The sequence below is a fragment of the Sarcophilus harrisii genome, chromosome X (assembly GCF_902635505.1).
Source record: "Sarcophilus harrisii chromosome X, mSarHar1.11, whole genome shotgun sequence".
Taxonomy (NCBI): Eukaryota; Metazoa; Chordata; class Mammalia; order Dasyuromorphia; family Dasyuridae; genus Sarcophilus; species Sarcophilus harrisii.
In genome coordinates, this window is record NC_045432.1 from 46,896,802 (window position 1) to 46,904,668 (window position 7,867).

Below are 7,867 nucleotides of genomic sequence, written 5' to 3' on the forward strand. Positions count from 1 at the left end.
TGCTTTCAAATATATCTAGTATATCCATGTCTGCAGTTGTAACAATCTCCAACTCAACATCTCCATCAACCCTCTTATTGCTTTAAGTCCAGATACTCATATTTTAGAGAAGTAACTATTACAAGCTCAGTTTATGCTATGTAACCATACCCCCAAGTCGCTCTTGATGAATTTTTTTATGAATAACAGAGAACACTTGCAATAAGTTACTTTTCACCTAGTTAAACTGAATAATATGTAAGGTTTAAAACAAACTCAAAGTCCTTCTTTTTTTTCAAATTAGTTGCTTCCTTGTGCCCTAAATATAAAGAAATATCCTCTGGGACTTTCTCATATCTTTACTAAAATCTGACTGCATGCTAATGTGAGAGGCCATTAAAACTGGCACCTTTTCTCCAAGCCTCCACACACATAGCTACAAGGAGATCACACTGGAATTAAGCTTGTGACTCAGTTTCATGATGGAAAAAATGAAATGCTGAGAGAGAGCTCCAGTATAGACAAAAAGTGAGCATAATCCCCCCCACACACACACCAATGACACATATATCACAGCTGGCTAGAACAACTTATAAGGAATAAAACATGCCATTTTCTAATTAGCTTGATGATATCAAACCCACTCTGATGTTGGACAGATTTAGAAGCCTGCAATACATCCACCATCAAGGAAAGCTAAATCTGAAGCTGGAGCTTGCCTCATCCTAAGTATTTCCCAGAATAAACCATAAAGGAAGCTAAGGAGCTAGCTTTTCTGTAGGAAGATCCTAGCTTGCCTAGTTTCTTCTATTGCCTCAACAAGAGAGAGAGGCAGGTTTGCATAGAAAAATGGCAGCTTCTTAGATAGGTAGGGGTCTAAGAAGGGCATCTCCAAGAACATGAGAGTTTACCTGGTCTTTTGCCAATTGCTGAGTCCAGCCTGGGGTAATGGAATGGAATATCAGGATGAGACTGCATGGTTAAAGATGGCCTCTCTTGTAACTGTAGGTCATTCTAGAGTATGGTGTCTACAAGAATGATTATTGGAGGGAAACAGTTGCTGTTTGGTTATTTGAGGAAGACAGATAGACACATAAGTTGAAAAGGGGCAGTAAAGACTCCGGTTTTGAACATCTGTGATAAGGATGTTCCATTAATGTGTGAGCATCTAAAGGCAGATTTCTACATACCCATTATAGGAGAGGTTATTTAGTGAAATTACTTGAATTTAGAAGGGGTGACTTTTAGATGTCACATTCATACAAATGGCATTTTATGTCATGCATCATCATCACTGCCATCAAAACTAACATTTCCATAGTGCTTCAGGATTTTAAAAGTACTTTATTTATTTGAGAATAACCTTTTAAAATAGGTGCTCCTGTCATTAGCCTCATTTTACAGATGAGGAAATTGAGACCTAGAGAGGTTACATGACAGATGATAAAGTAGGAAATAGGTATTTATTAAGCACCTACTATATGCCCCACATTATGTCAAGAATTTTACAAATACCTAATTTCATCTCATGCTCATAACAACCCTGGGAGGCAGGTGCTTTTATTATCTTCATTTTACAGATGGGGAAACTGAGACAAACTGCAGTCATTTGACTTGTCTAAATTCACACAGATAGGAAGTGTCTTAGATCAGACTTGTACTTGTATCTTCCCAAATCCAAGTGATTTGGGTTGTGATCCCTTTAAGAAACTAGACTGATTTATTCCTTTCTGATTCCCAACCCCATAATATCAATTCAGGAAACTAGGACCTTTGATTCACAAATCCTGGTCAAAAGCATCCCTTTGAATTACAATAGAAGATCGGGCCTGTCCCAGCCCTCACCTGGATCTGGGCCAATTTGGGCTCTCCTGACCCCCCTCAGATCTGAGCCAATTTGGGCTTTTCCAGCCCCCAATCTAATGATCTGCTCAGGTTTCCCAACCCCCACCCAAGCAAACTCTACCCCTCACAGAAACTCAGCAAAGAGCCAACTTGGGACTCCACCCACAGGCCCCTTTAGCCAAATCTCTCATTATAAAAGAGCCAAACTAAAATCCTCTCTTTGCAGAGGGTCAAAACATGCCAGCACCATACCTGGCACTAAGGACTCTCTGTCCACTGGAACCCTGTTTCCGGTGCCCTCCTCTCTTTATCCTCACCTATTTCCTTAACCTAGCTTTAACCTTACTTCCAAACCCCATAATAAACCTCTTTATCAATCTAAGTTTTCGGGCCTGACTTCATTTAACTCCATATCCTTGCGCCGAATCCAAAGGGGTTGCAGGGGAGTCCTATTTGACTCCCTGTACCCCAAACCTGCCACTAGACCTCAATTAAACCCTAATTTCATTTAGGTACTCCAAATCTAGATCTCATCACAAGCTCAGGACTCCATGTATTTAGTTGGTTGAGATATAAGGGAAAGGGAACTAGCTTTATTCAGTATTTTTCTGCTCTCTTTTTAAGCACCCTGCTGAGTTCTTTACCAACATCATCTCAGCTTATCCTCACAACAACAACCCTGGGAGGGAGTTACTATCATTATTACCATTTTACATATGGGGAAAATGAGACAGAGATTTTTTAAAAGTGATTTTCCCATACAACTATGAAGTCTGAGGTTGAATTTGAAGCCAGGTTTTCCTAACCTCAGGCCTGACTCTATCCACTGTGTCTAACACCTAAAGCCAACATATACATATAGAAGTACATAAAAGGTAGAAGCAAAGTAGATGGAAGGCAACTTTGGTAAGGAAGTTGATATACTTGCCAGTTCCCTGGCAAGGCCTCTTCTAAAAGGTGATGCTTGAGATGTTCTTGAGAGGACCCAAGAATTATTGAAAGTGGAGGAAAAGAGGGGGGAAAATCTGGGGACAAAGAAGAAAGACAACTGATATAAAGGTAGAGAGATGTGAGATTATGTTAGTTGAGATGCCTATTAAACTGCTTCAACCCAGTTAGACCTTTTGGAACAAAAGACAAAAGGATTATTGGAAAGGTCTTCTGAGTTTGTATAACATTCTCCTCTTCCTTCTCCTCCTCTTCTTCCAAATTTGGCCCTGTCTGTCTAGGGTTGGGTCCTCAGGGTACTGAAGGTCCAGAATAGGTATTGTGGAAAGTGAGTCTCTTCTTCCTGCTCAGTAACTTACCTAACTGACCCCTCTGATGATTTTCCAAAGAAATGAATATGTCTGCATTAAGAATTTGCAAGGTATTCACTCCAGCCTCACTTCTAGAGAAGTGAGCTGATCGCTTTCTGCTCTATCATTAGTGGTTCTCATTTTGCCAACTGTCGGGGCTTTTCTTCACATTTTGAGTCTTCTCATCTTACTGCACCTTTTAACAAAGTTAATTACATCCTGTAATTTGCAGTTACTTTCTTTTAAACTTCAAATTTTATTTTAGAAGCAAAGTAGATGGAAGACAACTCTGGCAGGGAAGGTTATGCTGTCAAATAACTGTCAAGCCTAGAATTTCTTTTCCATGGAATTCTATATTCTGTGTAATGTTCTATCAAATGACATGTTTCAAGCAGATCCATTGAAATTAGCAGCCCATATGTAACACATAATGTTTTAAAAATTAAATCATGAAAACAAAGACAAAAGTGGAAAGCAATGAAGAACATTTTCTAGAGCTCCAGTTTTGTCCCTTTAATATAAAACCACTGTTTTCTACTTTGGGGTTTGTTCTCATAAATTAATAATTTTAAATGAGTCTACTGTATCAGAGTGTAAAATGATCATTTTGACACCAATGCTTTATTTTGTTTTGTTTAAAATACATGCTACAAATAGAAAACAGCAGCAATGTGGCATAGTAGACAGAGGGGTCATCAGCCTTCCAACCAGATAAAGAAAAATGACTTAAAATTTGGATTTTAAGCATCACCTAGAAGAGGCAAGTCTCCAGCTAAAAAGCTACAGGCTTTCTGATGTTCATCTGTAGATTAAGTTTCCTCACTGAGAGTTCACATCAGTGAAATCACAGATCCAAACTACAAAAAAGGGAAAGAAAAGCCCTAGTGAAGAAATATTTCCTTTGAAAGCTTACTATGCAGCTTTCAATAAATTAATTAATTATTTCTGGATTTGTTAAAAGTAGAAATGACATAAGAGTTTGATTTCCACTTCTGTAAAAATAAACAGTAAATGTGGACTCATATGTCTTTAAAGTGCTGCTGTACTCTGGCAGGGACAGAGCTAGGGGGCAGAAGGAAAGATGCTTAATAATCTTTCTGATGGGCAATCAACAGGGGCTTCCACATCATAAAAAAGCCTGAAACTCATTATAAAAGCTACACTAATGAAATCTTTAAGACATCATTTACCTTGAAACACAGCATTTCCTAGCGTAGCAACAGTCTGATGAATTGCAGGGGGTCCATTAAATTGCTTAGGGAAAAATATATCTATTTCAACATAACGGATTTTCTTTGTAATCATATATATTTTAGGCACCGAAGTACATTTTTCTCAGAAAGTGTTCACAGAATTCACCAAGCTGCCAGAAGGGTCCAGGATACAAAGAAAACTTGAAGATGCTCCTCCCCAAAATGAATTTGCATTTGTGTATTGGTGGGGAGGAAGTCATATTGATGGGAATTTGTTCTACTTGAAGTTTTCTTTTGAGAATGACTATTAAAGGTTTTCCTTGGGTTCTCATTACCATGAGAGATGACACATCTCCAGAGGAAATTTTCTTTTAGGTGCTATATACACAGTCATACCTCCTTCATGTAGGGAATATGGTAGAAATTTCCACTTGAGTTCAATCAGTTACCTACAAATTTTTTGAACAATATACTGTTGTATATTATATAGTAATGGACTAAAAGTGATAACAGAATTAACAGGGTGGAGGGGAATTCAAAAGCCGTTTAAATCCAACTCCTAACCAAGGATCTTCACTGCAGGAAATCAGTCAAAGAATCATCTCCTCTTTGATCTTTGGTGGAAGAGTTCCTGTGACTGGGGAACCATTTTGTCCTGAGACAATATTTTACACTTTTGAACGGTCCTATTTATTAGGAAACTTTCTCTTAAATCAAACTTCAATCTGCTGTTCTACCTTCTTTCCAACCTACCTTCAGATGTGTCAATAAATTCAGATGGTTGTTCTGTAGCCTGGAACCTTGCTCAGTCTGGCTCCAGTTTATTTTGGTGATTTAAATATTGAATTGAATAATTTTTTGAAATTGAAAAAGAAAAGAAAATATGTACAAGGAAAAAAAAACAGCAGAACAGGGATGGGTCTGAAAGATGCTACAGGTAGCTTCTGCCATAGGCACTGATGCCTTTTCTGGGGGAGGATAAGAGATGGAGATTACTTAAAGCTTGTATTTCTATGTAAGTAATGATAGTGATAGCTCCCTAGTCATATCCCTTTCTCTGTTTTGTCCCATTTGTTCACTACCTTTATTTCACTTTATTTGGTATCAGAAGACCCAGAATGCAAATCCTGCCTGTCACTGTTTACCTGTGGCCTGTTACCTGTGAGTTCCTGAGCAAGATATCTTCTTTGGGCCACAGGAATTAGACTGAGTACATCAAAAGTATCGTCCAGTTTGAGATTGATCCTATTCCTTATCCAATATCTGAGTCTTGAGCTCAAGCTGATTTTATTAAGTTAATTTGGGTGGCCTAGAGAAGAAGCCAAGTCATTTGCAGAGTTCAAGGTCTAGGCAGTATTTCCTAGAACTGCCTCCATGGAGGAATCAGGAAGCAAGTCTCATAGGACTCTCAGGTGTTCTATCATCTCATCTTGAGGTTTTTTACTGCTTAAATATCTATAAATATAAGAACTGGAGGATCATGGGGAAATGAAACAATTAAGACTGGGGGGGAGGGTAACCTACCGAAGTAACTACCTGAACCCATCAGAAAAGAAAATAAAATAACCATATGAAGAGGAACTCTGGGAGGATAGGACAGGGAGGCAATTGATACATGAGGATGTAATTAATTGGGAGTATTTGGGCAGATAAATAAATGGGGAGGAGGGGGAGTAACCCAAAGGCTTCTAAGCAAGTTTGAAAAAAAGGGGTTTAATAGGTATGATGTGCAATAAGTCACACACAGACCCACATGACAGGTATAACAACTTTTATTTTTAACTAATTAGCTTGAATTAATGCTTTATTCTGGGAAGTACAGTTTAATTATTCTGGAGTGGTCACTTCCTCCTCCAAATGTGAGGATTCTTCTTCTGCTCCTGCTCCTTCTCCTCTTTCTCCCCCTCTTCCTCCTCCTCCTTCTTCAGGAATGGGTGGCCATGCAGTCACTGATGGTGATGGCATAATTGTTTCACTCAATTCCTCCAATGGAGGTACCTTCAGTTTCTTGACCATCTTGCGGCAGTTGTCATCCAGGAGTTTGAAGATGGGCCCACAGCAGATCTCATCCAATCCATCTTGGTCTTTTTTGTTGTAACTCTCCAGCAGTTGTACCAGGGCATTGTACTCCCGGCTACTTTTGAAACCTGATATGCTACAACTGTCATTAACACACTTGGTTGCAGCCAGTAAATCAGAGTTATGAAGGTAAGCCAGACACTGGGCAACGGTTCTTTTGTAGCAGGTTGAAAAGCTCTCAAACTCCTGGTAGAAGTACTTTTCTTTGTTGAGGGAGACGGCTGCTTCTCCATAGCGTTTGGCAAGCACCAGCAACTTGGACGCTTGACATGTGAAGCCCAGAGCCTGCAGGAGCCGATCTTCATTCTCAAACAGCTCGGCTGTCCCCTGGTATAGATGCACCACTTGGGTGGGCATTTGCTTCTCGAGGATGTGGCTGAAGCGTCTCAAGGTAGCCGCTGTGAGCTCAGCATTTTTGCCTTCCAGGTACAAAGAGATCGCCTTCCAGGCCTCCTGAGACGCTTCTGGGAGCTTTTTCAATTCCCTCAGGAGCAGACCTGCTTGCTCGTGCGCCCTGGCAGCATCGAAGAAGGCTTGTTTCTTTTCGTAGACCTCCGCCTCCTTCATAAAAGCCTCCACAGCCCAGTCCAGTTGTCTCGCGGTGCGGAAGGCTAAGGCCGCCCTGGCGTACTCCACAGCCGCCTTGTCATAATCTGGCTTCCATTTTAGAAATCCAGTATGGAGGTGGTTAGCAGCGTTGGTCATGTGCTTCAGGCCCTCCTTGGTTTTTTGTATCTCCAGAATCTTTGGATCCCAAGGAGTTTTACTAGGGAGACCAGGGAGCATGGTTCTAGAGAGCCACTAGCCAATTTATAGCTGACTCTGGCAACAGAACCAAACAAAGCAGGGAGGGGGCTCGTGGGTGAAGGTGGGGGTGGGGAGGCGGGGTCCCACCAATCCGTTGATTACGTAGGGGAGAAGAGAACACTCCTAGTAACAGCCAAGGTGGAGGTGGGGGTGGGGACCCACGTGGAGCGGTTATGGAGTATTTCGAATCTTTAAAGAGAAATGACTTCAATTTCTGTGGAATTTTTTATACTAATTTCTTACGGAAAATAGAAAAAAAATTACTAAAATGCTTGATTTACAGAGGAAGGAAGCCTTAAAATTTCCTATTTAAGTAACACATGTACATCAGCACAGGATCACAGTGGTGGAACTGGAAAGAAACGTCATAGGGCATTAAGCTTAAAAGATAAAGAAACTGAGGCTTTCTTGTTAAATGACTTGCCTAGTGTCACACAGCTACTAAGTGAGGCTCCCTGAATCCCAAGATTACACTATATTCACTACACTATATTCCCTCTTATGCTATATCATTTAATAAAATAAACTTTTTAGAATAAGGCTTGTCCAATAACTTCCAAACTTTTTTTTTTAAAAAAAGACTATAAGGGGGCAGCTAGTTGGTGCAGTGGAGAAAACACCAGCCTTGAATTCAGGAGGACCCGAGTTCAAATCTAACCCCAAACA

General features: G+C 40.2%; 1 pseudogene; it reads right to left on the reverse strand.

Annotated features, from left to right (window-relative positions):
• Nucleotides 1–6,142: 6,142 nt before the first annotated feature.
• Nucleotides 6,143–7,180, reverse strand: LOC100925214 (annotated as a pseudogene).
• Nucleotides 7,181–7,867: the final 687 nt, after the last annotated feature.